Genomic DNA, 18,214 nt, shown 5'->3' with positions numbered 1-18,214 from the left:
AGGATGGATGAACACTAGGTTACTTCCAAGCAGATACTGCTTAGGGAGGGAAAAACATTTTTAATGAGAAACATCATATATTTTCGTGATGATCCTACAACTCAGAAAATTGTGACAGGAGGCTGCGGTCCCCCTCTTATGTGTACCTCCAGACACACAGTGGAGGCTGACCCCTTACATTTCCCACATTAAGACTAAAACTCTGGCATTATATTTAGCTCTTCTTAGCTGCTTCTTTCTCGGGTACCTAGAGGACTAAAAGTCAATCCACTCAATATCTTCATTTTATGTGTGCTAATTCCAGAGCATATACTCAATATTGGAGTGTGTTTCCTTGTTCCTGTCAATTCTGGTAGAATTTTCTAATCATAAAATAATATTTCGTGTCTTCTCCCATGCCGGTTTAAGAATTGCAGGAGCTAGAGCAATTCCATTGAGGTCGTGAACCTGTCTGATGAACTACAGATGAATGTAAAATAGTCTTCCAAGCTTAACAGGCCTTATTAATGTGCAATTCCAGTACACATTTTTTTATTTTAATTCATGGAAAGGTTAAAAGGCAGTAGTTTTTATTATTGTTTTGCCTTTGGTTTAGGACAAATTCTGCATGTATCTACAACAGAAACAGTCGGCTAATTATTTCATATAAATCACTGTTAGCCGCAGTATCTAATGGTGCTACTATTACTGAATATTAAGAATCTTACATTTCCATTAGAATTAGGACCAAGGGCTAATTATTTTAGTTAAAGCTAAATTTGATCTAAACGGGAAGCAAATTTGGCATTCAGTCTAGAAACCTAGGGCTGTTATAAAAAGACTGGTTGTGAATGCAGAAAGCAGAAAAATATATACAGATTTTTTGGTTTTCCATTTTTAGGAGAATAGTTACAGTGGGATCATTAACGTAAGTATAGTAATATAATATAATTAATATAAGATGTTCTGTTCTCCTGTTTGTAGTCAAATTTTGCAGTATACACTGAATTAATTTTCCCAAATACATGTGCACAAGTATCTAAATGCCTCTCCAAATTGAATATCTCTTAAATTTTTATTATGGAAAATTCCAAATTTACACTACAGTAAATAGAATAGTATAACAAACCCTCATGTACCCACTATCCAAATTCTATGATCATCAACACATCTTGTTTCATCTATAGCCCAACCCTTTCCTCACCACATTTTTCCTCCTGAGCAGACTAAAGGTACAAGACAAATAGTAGGGGATCCAGCAGTTGGTAGAACTTATTTTTAAAACTGATGCATGCTCAGTTTCGACCATTTTACTTTAAAATAAACTTTTCTTCCCTAGTTTACCCAGGGAAGGAGTAGTGTACTACGCCCACAAAATGAAAGGATGGATGAGGGGATATTTAATAAAATCGTACCTCAAACACAAGAAATTCAATGATTTAGATTTTCGTTTCCTATGAATTTTTTAGGTAGTTGATATGATGCTTTTTTTTTTGATATGATGCTTTTTTTTTTTTACCAGTGGAATTTCTAGTCTTTAAATTCTATCGCTCCTCTAAACCCCTCAGCCTTTCCTTTTTTCTCTCCTTATTTATTTTTGCCTCTCTATAAATCATAGATAATAATAGTTCCCACATCATAGCTTGTTAGATTTTAATGACAGCCTCCAAGGACAGGTGTCAGTTAAATGAAACATATAATTAAAATTTGTGCTATTCTAAAATTGGGTTACTTGGCAATACTCCAATCAGAGACTAACCCCATTCAGATGACAGGCATGCAGTATTCATCCGGGTTACAGAATGTGTGGCAGATTCCATCGAGGCCGATCTTTGCTAAGTGCCAAAAATATGATGGAATGCTTAGTGCCGCACACTCACATTTCAAGTGTTTCTACCTGGTGCCTGAAAAGCGTTCTGTGTCCTGGGACTTTGGTAACCAGTGTTCTTCTTGATTAACTCAAAGTTGAGGTGAAGCCTATATATGTTTTAACAAGCAATTAATTTAGGTATAGGGCTATAGGTCTCTGTGTGCAATCACCATACTTATGCAATAAGTATGATATGATAAAGTTCTTCTACCTCCACTTCTTCCTCACTAGGAAATTGGGAGGCGTGGTCTCAGTATCAGTCCCACACATACACATCAGTTCCACACTTGTGGGATCCCATACTTGCCATGCTTATCATTTTCCCACATGGGTATCTTTGGAAATGTCCCAGCTTACAGAAACTCCTGAGACTCTTCTAGCATTTACTCAAAAGTAAGCTCTTTGACTTTGTTACTCTCCCCTGTTAATTTTGCTCAGGTAGCTCTTCAGCCTTTCGTGGATTTCTCCATCTTTGGGTTTGCCATTTTTGCCCTGTTCCACTCTTCCAAGGGAGAAACACATATCCTCTATGGAGTTGGAAAAGTCACCATCTTGTCATCTATAGCCCTCAACTATTGACACCCTGCGTGAATCTGTTGCCGATTCTTACTGTCTCGGCCCCACTAACCACGGAGATGCATTCCCTTCTGCTTTTGGGTTCCTGGGTCTTCAATCTATCTGCTGCACATGAACCTCCAACAAGGGTCTCCTCTGCCCATACAGAATCTCAGACGTTAGGACTTTACTGACAGGTCTTCTCTCTATTCACCATGCTCCTTGGTGATACACTGGCTGGCAGACACATCAACCAGACTCAACTCTATTTTGAAGCTGAGTCTCGAGTCTCAATGTCTCTGGTCATCCTTAACTCTTAAGCCTAATTTGGCCTCTCCAAATTAGCAGTCAGACCAGGACAAGTTCTTTTCTTGGTGTCACCAAGACACACTGGGTGTCACCTGCAGGATTATCCTGGTAGGAAATGAGCCCCTTCTGTGTGCTCATGTATGTAGTCTCCCATTTCAAATCTTTCCCTTCTCCCACCCATAGCTCCAGGCAAAAAAATTTTCCAGGGGAAAAAATCCAAGTTGCCACTGTTCAACCAGAAACACTTTTATTTTTAAATTATTTTAAATGTTCAATCTTTCCTGCCTCACTGTGTGTGGGTTTCACTCTAACAAACGCACTATAGAAAAATCTAGATGTATAGCCTATTTGATTTTCTTTTGAATACATCTGGATTTTTTAAAGAACCAGCAAGAAAAGGCACAAACCATTAGGAAAGCATTCAGGGTAGATTAATTGCTTATCAAGTTTTCATTCTCTCTTCAAACTATTTTGAACCACTTGTTTTACATGAATTCCAAAGGCTGGCACTAGCTTTCACTTCAGGAAATAAATGACACAGGGTATTATATTTTAAGGACCATTAAAACCTTGAAATTGCACAGTGACTTAAAAAACAACAAGTTATTTAGCCTGGATAGCTTTGTAATGGTTATACAATGGGGAAATTCATTGTTAAATGACCCTCCCACTCTAACTTCACATACAGTGCTTGGCAGGAAGAGGAAGGACAAAGGAGACCAGCATCCGGGTACTCAGGGTGCAATGTAAATGGTGCAGGAACATTCTGGGTCTGCGTACTAAGTGATTTGGGGAGAATGCGCCAAGCCTTCCTCAGAATCCTGTGCTCATTGACCCATGGGTGGTGATCAGAAACTATTTTTGCCCGGATTAATGAGGCTAGTTCATTGCTGCTGTCATAAATCCAAAGCTCTATATCCTGTTACTGAAGTTGTTCTTATCTATATGTTAATATGGTGGAGATAAACAACAGAGGGAAGCTGTAATATTGTTCCTGAAACCATTCTAATACGTGATTTTTGGAATCCCAGTAAGTGGCATTTGAATCCGATGCTACTTTTGTCTAATTTATCACCTTTCTAACCTTTTCTTTTACACCTTCATTAGAACATCTAGGAAGGTAATGAAACCCAGCTACCAGATTAAAGGCAGAACTGCCACGTTCTAAAATGACAGGAATGATAGCATAAAGGATTCTTTCAAGCAAAATTACAAACCACCACCAACAAATAAACACAAGCAAGCCCCACCTGTTTTTATGATGAAACCCAAACTGCATTTGGGTCTATAAAGAAGCAATAATTGCTTAACTAACCAAAGTGATACAGTTCATTATTTTTCTATTGCACATTTATGTCGCTCCCCCCGTCCCCCCGCAGCACACACACAATTTGGGTGGTTGTGTGTGTGTGTGTGTGTGTGTGTGTGTTTTAATATGATTTACATATGGCACTTGAGGAGAGATGCTTTAGAGAACCGTAAAGTGTTCTTCCTTGTAAAAGCAATGTCCTTTCTTGTTAATGCCAAGGATGCTTTTCCCCAAGCTCTCATTCCCTGCTCAAGACAGTGTAGCCACTAATGAGGAAAACACGGCAAGCACCTCAGTTGAATGTTTTCCTTTGTTTATCTACAGGGAGTTCATTCTGCAATGGGAAGAATCCCTTAGTATCAATGAGTCTGAAAGTGCTCAAATTCTGCCAAAAGGAAAGTTATAAAGCTTTGTGTACCCGCGGTTTGAATTCATCTAAAGCAATGGAAAAGGAACTCTAACATCCCAAAGAACATCAACCGCATTGTGTCCACCGTCTCCATTTATAAAATACATTCCTTCTTATCTACTTACATAGGTCCCCTTTTCAGTTACAGGGTCACTGGCTGGCAACAGCAGATGATGTGCGTCAAAAATGACAAACTCTGTTACTGGCACTTGCCACTTATTAAAGGGATAAGATGTTTTTCAGCCTCTTTGGGGTTTCCAGAGTAGTTCCAGTTACTGGCAATCAGTCCTTGAAAAACGACTCTGTGCCCAATAATAATGAGCACCTTCAGATGGATTTCTTAAAAAGATGGCATTAATTCAGAATATAAATTAAGAGAATACGTTTGATGGCGAAAAAGTACAAACCTACCCACACATTTTGGTTTCATGTATAAAATATAAATAGCATATGAACTCTCCCTTGTGTCCTCAGAGAGAGCTGCAGCTTTTTTTTTCCTCTGAAGGGTGTTCAAAATATGCTATTTTAAACATAATAATCCATAAATAAAATACAGTGCTTGCCAAAATTATTTTTTCACCCATATATATAGAGCCTTTAGACACTGTTCTGAACCCTGATTTTCTCCTGAGATACAATTTAAGAGCTTAAAAAATGTCTTTAAAAGACTTCCTATGAAATATGCAGGGTTTTTTAAAATTTGTGTTTCTATATGGCCAAATTGCTCTGTTGTTATAAATACTGTATGTAAAATTACCAGATTTCCTGGCATTCCATTTTTACAGGGGATACTGCATCATTAAGCATTGAAAGAATATAATATAACTATTGAAACTGCTTAACATATTTTGTAACCATAAATTATTATCCAAAAATATTTTTCAAGTAGATAAAAAGAGTTGTCAATTCTGCATAGTGAATGCCTCATAAGGGGCTCGTTTGTGGTTGAAAACTGAATAAAAGCAGTAAATTAAGACCAGACTTAACCATAGAGAAGCTGTAATCCACTGCAGATTTCCTTGGTGAATGAAGTATTGTTATGTGGATTTATCCTCCTTGCTTGTACAGTTAACCAGTCACATCTGGGGCCAAGTGCTGTCTGTGCTCACAGACAACGTGGGTTCACTAACCCCAAGGAGGTAAGCCCACTCTGGTTTGCATTGTACTGATGGGTGCAAAATAAACTTCACCACCGTTTCACACGGGGGGCTGCTGGGGAACAGGCCGAGAGGATCCTGAACCCTGCTATTGTTGCAGATGGGGGGGCGGGTAATCACAAAATGAGCAGACACTGCAAAAACAGCAAGTGACTCTGGGTGTCCAGGGGTCTCGGGGAATGGTGCTGGCAGAGGGGACCCGAATGAACCCAAGTGAAAGGTGGGTGTGAAAGAAGGACGGGTGCACCGGGGCTTTCTGAACGCCGTCAGAGCTGAGAACCGATGGCAATATGGTATACATTAAAGAAGCATCACTCATCATAAATATTCAATTTCAAGAATTTAAATAGTTTACAGACATAGAAGCCCTTGATGATTATTTTATCCAGCATTGTTGATTTTCCTCTGTTGTTTGTTGGCAGCCACCATAATTAATGAATAAAACCCTGGAAGTCTTGACAATGAGTCGGTTCAGTCTTAAGTCTGTGTATTTTTCTTTGTGATTACATGCCAATAACATAACTGATTTGCCTTTTTGTAAATTAAACTAGGGGGAGCCAAATAAGTCATATTTCTGCTATTTTTTTTTCTTTTCAGAGCCCAATGTTTCCAAAGGACATTAAGTTTGATTTCTCTGATGAAGGCTTGTGGCTGCCCCTCATGCTGTACAAAATACTACCAAGTCAGAGTCGAAAAGCAAACCGTAAGTGCATGTTACTTCAAGAACAGTTATTTTTCATTATTTAGGGAAAATGTCTCAGATTTCTTTCATTCATGCCAATACACTTACTTTGTAAGAAATGTGGGAAAAGAGGAGGGAGAAAGAATACTCACATGAAAATGCCTTTTTATGCTGTGGAGGATTGAGATATAAAGGTCATAAGACCTCAACATCTTTTTAAAACAGTATTTTATAAACAAGGTCAGCTTTGTAAGGAAAAAAAAAAAAAAGCTTATTTGGAACATAAGCATGTCCCTACACCTCACTGTTCAGGTAAAATGTACGTAAAGTATGAACAGACTAGCCTATTCCAGGGTTTGAATCCTTCAGATCAAGACACTTTTTCTCAGAATTTTTCAAAATTGAGATATTGCTTTTCTTTAAAAGGGAAACTATTTAGGCTAATGAAACCTTTAACAGGTTCGGTAGTTCTACTAAAATATAAATAGGTTACCTGCTCAAGGAAAAACCATTGGGACTTGGGAGTTACATGGATTTCCTTACATTATTAAAGAGATCCCAGAAAACAGTAACTCTTCCAAATATGTGCTAGATTTGATTTGATTCCTCAAGAATAAAGTTTATAATTACCATCACTATTTGATTAAAGAGAACCATGACTTGATTACATTACATCTTTACAAAGGTGCCTGTTTCTCAGGAAGCCATAATCTTAAAATCTTTTAACACTACAGGATACACACACACACACACGTGTGTGTGTGTATATATATATATATATATATATATATATATATATATATATATCCCTCCATAATACTTCTGAAATTTCAAGGCTCTTCCCTCTAGTTAGTGAAAGGGGTGCTCTGCTAGTTGTCTGTAAGCTTAGTCCAAATTGCTTGCAAATATTGTATGTATAAGTGCCAAAACCTAAAGACAATGTTTTTTAGTCAAATACAACTGTTTAAATCACCTATCCCCTCCCCACCCACACACACCCATCCCTTGGAAACCAAAGGAAGAAAACTTCAGTAAAAACTGTTATTCACAGAATATTACTCTTGGGTGCTTTGGAATTATATTTTCCAAAATGGATGCAGATTGACCCCAAAATAATGATTTATTGTTATACTTTCCCATGGCTTCTGTGTACTGCAACAATTTAATAAAGTATTAGGACTTTCTCCTTAAAAGAAAAGGTGCTCATTAGCGTTTGTAATTCCATGTTGTGTGGCACGGTAAGTGTTGTGAAAAGGTTATGGATCTACTCACTGTAGCATCAAAAGTGTAAAGGTGATAGGTGAGATTCTCTTTGTTGCAAGTGCTGAGAAATAATCATTTAAAGGTCAGTTGCACTCAAAAAAAAAAAAGAACATTTGTTTAATAAGTAACTCATTTTAGGATATGCTGCACTTTTAAAGGTTACAGAGTAGACCAATTTGCCAGTGATGTCAGCAAGAAGTACTATTAAAGTCATTGGTCCTATTAAAACAATCCTTCGTAAAATTCAGATTGCATGCCTTCCCACATAGCCCAGCACACATCAAAAAAGTACCTAACCTGTTTATCATGTGGTTTCAAGGGGACGTTGCCTTGCCTCCTGTATTTTACCTTAAATCCTCATCTCTTCTCTTAAAAGCAACAAAGGAGTAGTGGGTGGGAAAATATGTTAGAAATATATATATATATATGTTAGTACACACACACACACATACACACACATACACTCCCCACTCCACATCAGATTCATTCTATTTTGCTTCATTCTTTCAGTTTTATTATTTTCTAAGAACATGCCTATAAGTCTCGAATTATAAGATTTCTCACTGTACCATATACCAATAACTATCTTGCTAGAAACTCTTATATAAATGAAATAACTAAAAAAAAATTAAAAAAATAAATGAAATAACTATTGTGTCAGCTATATAAATGAAAAACTATTTCTATCCTTTCCTATTCCAAGAGCAACTTCCCTCCCCTACTCTTCCTCAGAAAAGACAAAGAGAATTTGGTCTGGCAATAAAATGGAATATTAATCTCACATGTGGACAAAAGAGAAGTAACAGTAATTATAATATGGATAAAATTTGTTTAATACCAGAAGGGTTTGTGTTTTGTTTTTTTCCAAGAGCTGAACAAAGGTGGTGGTTTATTTAATATAGCTTTTGTACTATTAAAATCTTTGCCTTCAGGGAACCGGTGCACAAGAAATAAAAGTTATTTTGTTGTTTTTATATTTAGCATTTTCGAAGCAATGTTTTAAACTGGCAATAATTTTCTCTAGAAGATAAGCTCTTGCCTTGAGACGAGTATGTGAATAAAAAAAACTTCAAGAAAAACCTCTCCAGAAAGCAATCCCTCTGAACACTTGATTGCTTAAGATTTACATTTACTTTTTCACTCTTTACATAGGTTGCAAAGCTTCCTAGTTGTGACATTTTGTCGGTGGTAGACAGTGAGTTCTTAGAGTTTTACAAGAAGTTGATTTTGAACATATGCTAAATAAGAAATTTAATGACAATTTAAAACAATACATTTCCATGCAAACTTCTAAGGTTCATTATTTAGTTCTAAAGGAACTAGAAAGTTTATACCTCTAACCCTGTTGTAGAGTAGGAACTGTCTTTATGTACAGAAGACATTTGCAATTAGAAGAAAATACGACACTCTTGTTTCAAGCAACTTAGCTAAGAATCAAGTTATTCTCTTAATTTGCCTTGCTTTTCACTTGAAAGAGAGCAAAATCTATTTCCTGAGCAATTTTGCAGAGCAAAGATATTAATACTTTGGGGTTTAATTGTATCCTGTGTTTAAATACACTGTGGGTGAAACCCCAGACCTCTGCTTAATTGCTGTGAGAAAATAGCCTGATTTCTCTGAGATTAGGCACACGCTTATGTATACTTTGACCCAAGAGTGCCTCCTTCAGAATTAATCTTCTAAGGTAGAGAGATTTGCTTTTATATGTGCAGCAGGGCCATTCGTGACAAACGGGGCCTAATAAACTACCTTCACCCCCCCCAGACCTTGCCTTTGCTGTCAACGTTTTTCTTCATCTATTCATTTCACACATCTCTTGTCCAGTGGCTTATTAGCAAAAGGCTAAACTGGGCAGGAGGAATAATGTTAATGGTGTTTTTAATTAGAGAACTTTCAAATTTAAATAAAATACTTCAGAACTAAAAGTGTAAAAAAAAAAAGTTTCATTTTTACTAATAAAACATAAAGTGTTCTAAAATAACTCCACTTAGGTAAACACCAAAGCCCTGTGAAAAGACAAACAATTCATATTTACTTAAAATTTTGTTCTGCAGCTGTATTTTGTTGGATTCGTCTAAAGCATGAAAGCACTTTTTCATTCCCATCAGCTATATCAGAATTGCTTTCGCAAGATGTAACAGAATGTTCTGGATTTTAAATATTTATATTAATCAAAGTTCAGGCTGTTTATATTTTTTGGCAATAGGGCTTTTCTTTAAAAGTGATGCACTTCCATTTAACTAAACAAAAGTGTTGAAATGGCCTGTCATATAAACTTCAACATAGTGCAGTTGGTAATAGAAATTCTGAAGACAGGAAGAAAGGGGCACTAGTTCTAGGCTTCAGGTTAAACACAGATTAATAAAATGTGCAACACTGGTAATTTCCAAGATTTTCCTGAGGAAATGTCATTCATTGCCACTTATAAACTACAGACCTACCTGGCTGAAGGCTTGCATTCAAATTTCTTGCTCTGTTTTTTGGGGGCATTGGTAAATCAAGCCTAAAAACTGCCTTAAAAATGACAAACCACTAAAGCTTGGGGCTTACTAAATCAAGCAGTTCATTAAAAAATCTCTTATGTATTTCTAAACTGTTTTAGTAATGGAAATTATTTCACGTTACTTACCTGCAATCTTCTCTATTCGTGAACAGAAATAGCTCAAACTGAAGTGTTTTCACATCAAATCTCCTAACTGTTGCTATTGCTATGAGGTTTGATTGGTTGGTACAGAACCGTGTGGTCTATCTAGACTTTTATAAGGAAATGGAGTCTCTATTAAAGACATCTACACAGTAAACCAACCTTGAAGAAATTCATTCATAATTTGTAGTTTGGACGATCTCAAATATTTTGGAAGCCTAATAAGACGCAGCTTTAAGTTGATTGGTCCAGTAGGGGATTTTGTTGTTGTTGTTGTTTTTACTTAGTAGTTAGAATTATATTGATTCTCTTCTGTGGAGAGTCATGCTAAACAGGAAGAATGGGACCAGAGTACTTAGTTCCTAACATGAAAGTTATAAATGCTTTTGTTTTCAGGGAAGGGTGAGCACCCATCAAACAAACAGGAAGTATTATTATGCACTGCAGGCAGAAAGGCTAAAGGTCTTCTGTTCGAACTTTTGGCCCTTCCAGAATCCTGATCCTTCATTATTTTGTTTAACTTGATGTAAGTCTTGACCAGTAGCTGACTCTGAGGAAACATTTCCTGACATCATTTTCACAGGTGATAAGGGATTATTATGCTTGCCTTTTCATTTTGGGTTGAGAATGAAAAGTCCTTCAGTGGTTTCTGGTTAATACTTCATACATGGTCTTTTAATTACCAGGTCAGGCTAATTCCCTCATTTGACCTTTAGCACTACAACTTCATTTCCAAACGTTGGTTAAAATAATCAATGTACACACACACATTCACAAACACACAAACACATTTAAAGGGGCAAAAATGTGCCATAATGGAACAAAAGAGATGTAGACTCTTTAATTACCTCATTCATAATATAAAGTGGTGAGAGAAGAGCAAAAAAGGTCAGGGTACCACAAATATAAAATTTAAATCTCTAAACTAATTTACTTTTTTTATTATACCAGCTAAAGCCAATGAAAGTAAACATGTATTCCATTATGTCACACTATTATGGATTATTATTAATATCTTGTTTCCAATTTCATGCAATTTTGGTATAATCCAAATCTGTGCATTAGCCTGGATAGGGGGTTTTGCTTGAGGTAATTGACATTACATAGTCCAAAGCACAGAAAGAAGAAAACATATCTATAATCTTTACCCATTTCCAAACAGAAGGGGATAATCAGGCCAATTCTTCTATTGTGTGCCCTCCCTCTTCATTCAGAGCTTCTTTTGAAGTCAGAGGGAGCTGGAGGAGCCAAGGCTGAGAAATGTGGCTGCAGGAAAAGAATGAATATTATCAGGTCAGATTCTTATAACCAGGTTTTATGCCACATTAACCATTGAGTTTCCTATAATGCAGAGTCTTTTATTATCACATTTACCTTCTGGTTTATTTCAAGATCACTAATGCAATTTCTAATAATAAACCGGGGATTTTCTTAAGCCTATTTATTTAAACTTCCTAGGGCTAGATCCACAACCCAGCTCCTCAAAAATATAAAGAAATAATGGTTCTTTTAAGAAAAATCGGAAAACTTAAAAAGGACCATTTTCTGCTTAAATGGAAATCTAGATGAATCAGAAACCTAGCCAAACCAACTGGCCTCCAGAGTGACTACAATGTAAAGAAGTTATGAGCTAGGTGGGGGGTTACATGGGTAAAGCAGTTTTCTCTCAATTCTTTGCTTGCTACCACCTTCAAGGAGAGATCAAATATAGGATTGCCTTTATGTCACCGAGCTAAATTTCAGGCTTGCTCTAGCCCCTTGGAAGTGTATTTCTTAGCCCTGTCTGTTACAAATCACAGGGAACAATGGTTTGAATGAACAGACAGTTGTCCAAAGACTCTTCAGTTTCCAAATCTCCAACAAGAGGAAAATAATCGAAGGCAAAAACTAGAATAGAACTGACCAGCCTATCAGTTTGAGGGGCTATCTAAGAACCAGCCAAGTTCTTCATAAATATGTATATATATATATATATATATATATATATATATATATATAGAGAGAGAGAGAGAGAGAGAGAGAGAGAGAGAGAGAGTACTACGCTAAGCAATGTGATCATTATTACAGATACTGAAACAAATCAAATGATCCTTAAAGAATTTTAATTTATATAGGGGAGAACGACATGTTAATAAACAATCACGAAAATAGGACAAGCATTATAACACAGGTGAGTACTTAGTGCTATAAGAGCATTAACCAGAGCTGGTCAGTAACAGCTTCACAGAAAAGTTGATAAATAATCTGCATCTTAAGGTATAAGCAGGTATTCACAAGCAGAAGAGGAAAGAGGAGTCATCCCAGGCAGAAGGAAGAGCACAGATTCAAACCAGAGCATTCTCTATTCGGGGAATAAGTCATTCAGTCTGACTGTAGCACATGGCCCTATTGTAGGAGGGAGAGTCCACTTACAATTTAGTTCAAAATTGCAGCCCAATAAAACAAAGCCTTGTACGTCATGCTAAAGAGTCAAGACTTCATCCGGGACATAGTGCAAAGTCCCTAAATGTTTAAAATGTTTAATCAGGGGAGTGACAGGATCAGAATTGTATTTTAAAAGACAATTGACATCAGTATTTGAGAAGTCTCTGAGAGTAACAGGAACAGAATAATGGTCATCAGTTATAGTAAACTCAAGAATTGAAAATGAGTGCGAGCCTTCGGTATGTTCATAAATTAAGGAGAGATTTTAGGAGGTAATTTTTTTTCGTTGGCAACCTCAACCAATACAACTTTTCATGTGGGTACTATCAAGCCGGGGTCAGAACAATATGGGTAAAGAAAAGATCGTTCCAGTATAGTTCATAGTAGAAGATGGTATCTCAAGTCAGAATTCCTAGAAATAGGGCTGGAGATAGAAATGCTTCTGAAAATGATTTATTAAGGGAGTGCTCTCAGAAGGGGAGCAGGAGAAGCAAAATAGGTAAAGGCACTTAGCCGAGAAGGATGTGGTCTCTGCTGAAAACTAGTGCTAGCGTAGCCTGGTCCCCTGGGGGACTCTGGCACATAAATTGTACCACGGGGTTAACGCCTCTCATTCCCAGGAAGGGTAATTCTCAGCTGGTTGGCACTGTTCAGCTGAGGGCAAACCTTTGTGAAGAGTATGGCCCTGAGCTATTAGCAGCCAAACACGGCCGCTGGTGGATGGGAAGGACGCCAACAACCACCCCTGTAGTCCAGCCCTTACGCTGCTCAGACCCACTTTGCTTCTCATTCAAGTTTGCTCCTTGCAGGCCTGGATGCTTCAGGATTCTGGTTAACCACATTTTCTGGGCTAACATGAAGGAGAAGAAGGAGAACAATCTACAGCTTCCCCTGCTGTGGTTTGTTCCAAGGCCGTGACATGGTCATTATCTCCCTCCTCCATGACCCTTCTAGATGCTCTTTCTTATGGGCTGGTACTTCTGCAGGTCTAAGGAGATTGCCTGGAAAGGTCAACCAAAGTACCAACTCTAAGGGGTCTGAGCACCAGGTTATCGTGCCCTAATCAGGCTGTGGTTGCTGTACTTGCCCACCACAGTTAAATAAGGTTCGGGGATACCAAAATATGTCCCAACAGATCACTTGAGTGACAAACACACTGCTCCTTGCCTCTGATCTGTGGCATCCCTGCCGCCTCCTCATGATAATCAGGTCAGTTTCTCTGCCAATATAGTAACTTTTTTGTGGTGCCAACTAGTCTGCTGGCACAAGGAGCCCAAAGTAATCTGGCAATAGCTTTATGTTTACTGAGACTCTTGCTATATCCCCTGGTGGAAGTTTCCTTCTATTAGGACCTAGGACCTCTAGGCTCACAAAACCTAACTTTGCAGAGGTGGCTCCTTGGAAGTTACAGTGAGTTGGGTCCATTTTATGTCTACCCTGTAATTCCTGGATTCATGTACCGTAGCTGTTGGAGACGGAGCACCAGATCATAGATAGCTACTGGCTTAAAGTGTATACAGAGGTGCCTGCGTGGCTCAATCAGTTAAGCATCTGACTTTGGCTCAGGTCTTGAAATTGAGCCCCACATCTGTTGCGGGGGGAATAGGTCCCTGCACAGCCCCTATCCCTCTCCCTCTGCCCCTCCCCTCATTCATGCATTCATGCTCTTGCCCTATCTCTCTCAAGTAAATAAATAAAATCTTAAAAAATAAAAATAAAGTGTATGCCATACCCTGAAAGATGGTACCCATCCTCACAGGATATCCTCTCTAAGTCTTAGTTGCACCAGAGTAGAATAGGGCCAGTGACTCTTATGCTCATATGTCCTCTGCCTGCCGTACTTCCTTTGCCATAAGGTGAGTTCCTTGGTCCAGTTACCACGATGTTACCCATATAGTGCACACACATGATGTTCTGCAGAATTTCCAGACGGTTCCAATCGCTTCAGACTATATTTTGACTAAGCCAGAGAATTAACATAACGCTAAGACAAGACCACGGCTGCTGTTGTTCATCCATATGAATGCAAACTGCTTCTGATCCTCCTTCCTGATGGCTCCTGAAAATAACATATTTGCCAGAACAATAATACCTTATATCCAGTTACTCTGCCCTAGTGCATATGTCACATGCTGCATGGCAGCTGCGATGGAAACTACAACTTGGTTAACTTGGCAGCATTCCACTGTCATCTGCCATGATCCATCTAGCTTGTGTAGCATCTAGAATGCTGAATACATGGAGGAATGATGGGGATCCTCACCCCTGCGTTCTTTAAATCTATGAGAATGGTACTAATCTGTGCAATTTCCCTCAGGATGTGATTGTTGATTTCAATTTACTAACTTGGCAAAGAAGACAGCTTCAAGGACTTCCACGTGGCTTTTGCTAATGTAATCGCCAATCAAGAAAACAAGGGTACGATCCTAACAACTCCTAATGGATACATTCAATCATACCTTCAGGGACTAGGTAAATGACTCCGGGTGAGCATGTGGACCAAGTAGACCCACCACGAAATGAATCTGGACCAGGACTCTATTTACTTTTCAACATTTATGTATCCCCACTTTAACAGGGACCCATGAGGTGCTGTGAGCATCAGCTCGTGCCCTGTAGCTAACAGTCACAGAGAGGTATGGGTATCCCTTCTCCCCTAGCATACAGGTTCCTGAGTGAAGAGCTGTCATCCTTTGGAGGAAGGAGTAGAGAGTTATATTTGCCATAAAGTTGCAGTTCTTTCCACACGGGACCCAGAATTCCCTTCAGTTAGTGGACCCTGGGTCTTAACACTGGCTTGGGTCTGAAGACAGAGCAAGAGATTAAGACTTTCATTCAGTTGCCTGACCTCAGCCTTTTGCCCATCTATTTCTTTAAAAATCTCTTTTGATTACATATGCAAATAATAGCCTGGCTGGCTGCCCATCCCACTTGCCCTCACACACGGTAACCATTTCCATACATACTTTGGAACAGCTTCCACTCCCACCCACAGGACAGTCATCCCAACCTTGCTTCCCTTTGTGGTGATTGCACCCACTTTGCCTCTGACAATTCAGTGTTGGCTTGTAATCTCTGGTAATCTGGAACCTACCATCACCATTGCTATTCAGTGGACTCCAGTCCTGTAACAGAATCTCCAACTATCCCTGGCCTAAAAAGAACTATGCTTTTTCGGTGTTGGAATCCCCTTCATCAACAGATTTCTCACCGTGTTAATAAACAGACTGTTCTGCAAGCCCTCCTGAGGAACATAGTCAACTATGGATTTTTCAGTCTTATTTAATGGACCCATTTTTCATGTCTATTTCCTATCTGTTTTTCCCTTCTCCCACAATCTATTACTAGAGCACTGGGATCTCTAATTCATTTCATGTGAACCATCACTTTTTCCCAGCAACCAAGAGCTATCCCAGTCTTATATTAGACACATCATCCAGGGCCTTGCCAGGGTGTTAAACTCGGTGTCATGACAGAGTAACCCCATATCAGCGAACAGTCCTTCTTGCTTTGTACTCTGCCTACCTCGATCCAGATCCCTCAGGGCCCACCCCCAGGCAACACCCGGCACCCCCTTAGTATGGAGTTCATCTCCTCCCTCAGCAGGCCATTACTTTCCTAGCCAAGACACGCAGAGATAACAGCCCAAATTATCAGTCTGACTCCTGTGATGGAAAGTACAGACAGATCCTGAAGATTGTCTTGTAAGGAAACTGCCTCACCTGAGACTTCTTTATAATCTTCAAATCTTTCCACCAAGAGAGCAGGGGCTTACTAGCCACTGCTGCCAACCACAGTGCTCAGGAGAATGTACAGAATTAGGGTTCTCAATTGCCCAAATATCCTTATCCCAAACTTTAAGATCTTACCCCTTTTTCTTTCTGACTTTGGTCTCTGACTTCTGACTTTGGCCTAAGAGACTTGCCAAGGCAGAGAATTAAGCTTTTTTTTTTTTTTTTTTTTTTTTTTAAGTTTTGCCACTTTTACAATTATGATGTGAGCTTGATCTTCAAATGTGTCTGCCCTCTAGCTACAAGAGACGAGCGTCTCTTTAAATGCTTCTAATGAAACTTTCTGACTCCCACAGTTTGCTTTAAAGTCTGAATAATAGATCTGAGCCTATGTGGCAGATAGACTCTTAGATGGCTCCCAATGAGCCCTGCCTCCTAGCATTTATAGCATTGTTTAATCTACCCCCTTGAGTATGAGCTTGGCCTTGAGACTTGCCTTAAGCCAAGAGAATATGGCAAAGGTGATGGGATGTCACTTCCATGATTAGGCTACATCAGATTGTCACTTCCTTCTTGCTAGCAGAATCCCTCTCTTGCTGGCTTTGATGAATTAATCTGACATATGAGAGAGGCTCATGGAACCAGGAACTAAGGAGGGCCGTCAGCCAACAGTTCAGAAGAAACTAAATTCTGTCAGTAAGCACAGGAGCTTGTGATTGGATGCTTTCCCAGTCAAGCCTTCAGGTGAGACTGTGCCCAAAATGACACATTGATTGCAGCCTTCCAAAAGACCCTATAGCAGAGGACCCAGTAAGCCATCCCTCAACTCCTGACCCACAGACACAGGGAAATAATAAGTGTGTGTTGTTGTGAGCTGCTAAATTTGTAATAATCTGTTACATAGCCGTAGTAACTAATAGAGCATGTCCCTTTCTCTCTTCAATGCATCAATGAGACTAACAGTTACACAAATCCACAGTCCTCATAGTTCCAATTTCCTTATGCCTCTCAAGGCCAGACATTAAACTAGCTACAGCATCCCCTTCTACCTGTATCTCAATCCAATTTACCACCATGAATGAAAATTTTAGCCTGGAGTCAGCAAAATGTTTCTTAAAAGGAAGTGATAATGAATATTTTAGGTTTTGCAGGCCATTTGGAGTCTGTCTCAAATTCTCAGCTCTTATGTGACAATATATACACTAATGATACTATACTAATGAATGTTTTAATGTTCCAATAAAACTTTATTTACAAAAAGCAGCGAGCTGGATTTAGCCCAGAGATCATAGTTTGCTGACCTCTGATCTTAATCACACTGCTAGATTGGCAATGGAATGACTCACTGCCATCCACCTCCAGGATCCCATCTTAGACTCTACCGCCTGGGACCATTTCTAGTACAATCCATTTTGGTTTGGGTTCTCTCAAAGCATAATCTAAGAAAAAGATTCTTACAAAAGTGATTTATTGGGGCAGTGCTCATAGGAGAAGTTGATGGGAGGAGCCAGAGGCAAGGAAAGGAAGAAGCTAAGCAAGGATATGTGCTCACCTGAAAATTGTGAGAGCCTTGTCCTACAGGAAGCCCTGGAGCGCCAGACTTCAATCCACCCTTTATATTCCATATACATCAGTTAATCAGGGCTGCTGGCTTCCCCCATGGGGGAACATTCCAAGCAAGGCTGCTTCCCTTCCCAGAAGATAAAGGCAGCTGTGAGCTTTTAGTAACCACCCCTCACAGCAGCTGGAGAATGGGTATTTCTCTATTCCTCCCCTGGGTTGCAACCTTTACCCCAATTAAACACTTCTTAACAGCTTGGAAACACTTTTCATTAATTTCTAAAGGATGGAAATGGGGTGGTTAAAATACAAAGACTATTAA

At 38.9% G+C, this 18,214-nt stretch overlaps 1 protein-coding gene across 23 annotated transcripts in view; it reads left to right on the top strand.

Annotated features, from left to right (window-relative positions):
• The window catches only part of ADGRL2 (adhesion G protein-coupled receptor L2), a 619,577-nt gene that overhangs the window by 239,452 nt on the left and 361,911 nt on the right, over nucleotides 1-18,214 (top strand). For 21 of the 23 annotated variants that reach the window (XM_072754766.1, XM_072754780.1, XM_072754755.1 and 18 more), the window contains one exon: nucleotides 6,186-6,291. The gene's annotated coding sequence lies outside the window, so the exon portion shown is untranslated. Of the gene's footprint in view, nucleotides 1-5,430; nucleotides 5,571-6,185; nucleotides 6,292-18,214 lie in introns of those variants that run through there. The other 2 variants (XM_026004778.2, XM_026004779.2) reach the window with 2 other exon arrangements.

This window comes from Vulpes vulpes, chromosome 3 (assembly GCF_048418805.1).
Source record: "Vulpes vulpes isolate BD-2025 chromosome 3, VulVul3, whole genome shotgun sequence".
NCBI lineage: Eukaryota > Metazoa > Chordata > Mammalia > Carnivora > Canidae > Vulpes > Vulpes vulpes.
This window is presented reverse-complemented; position numbering and strand designations above follow the sequence as displayed.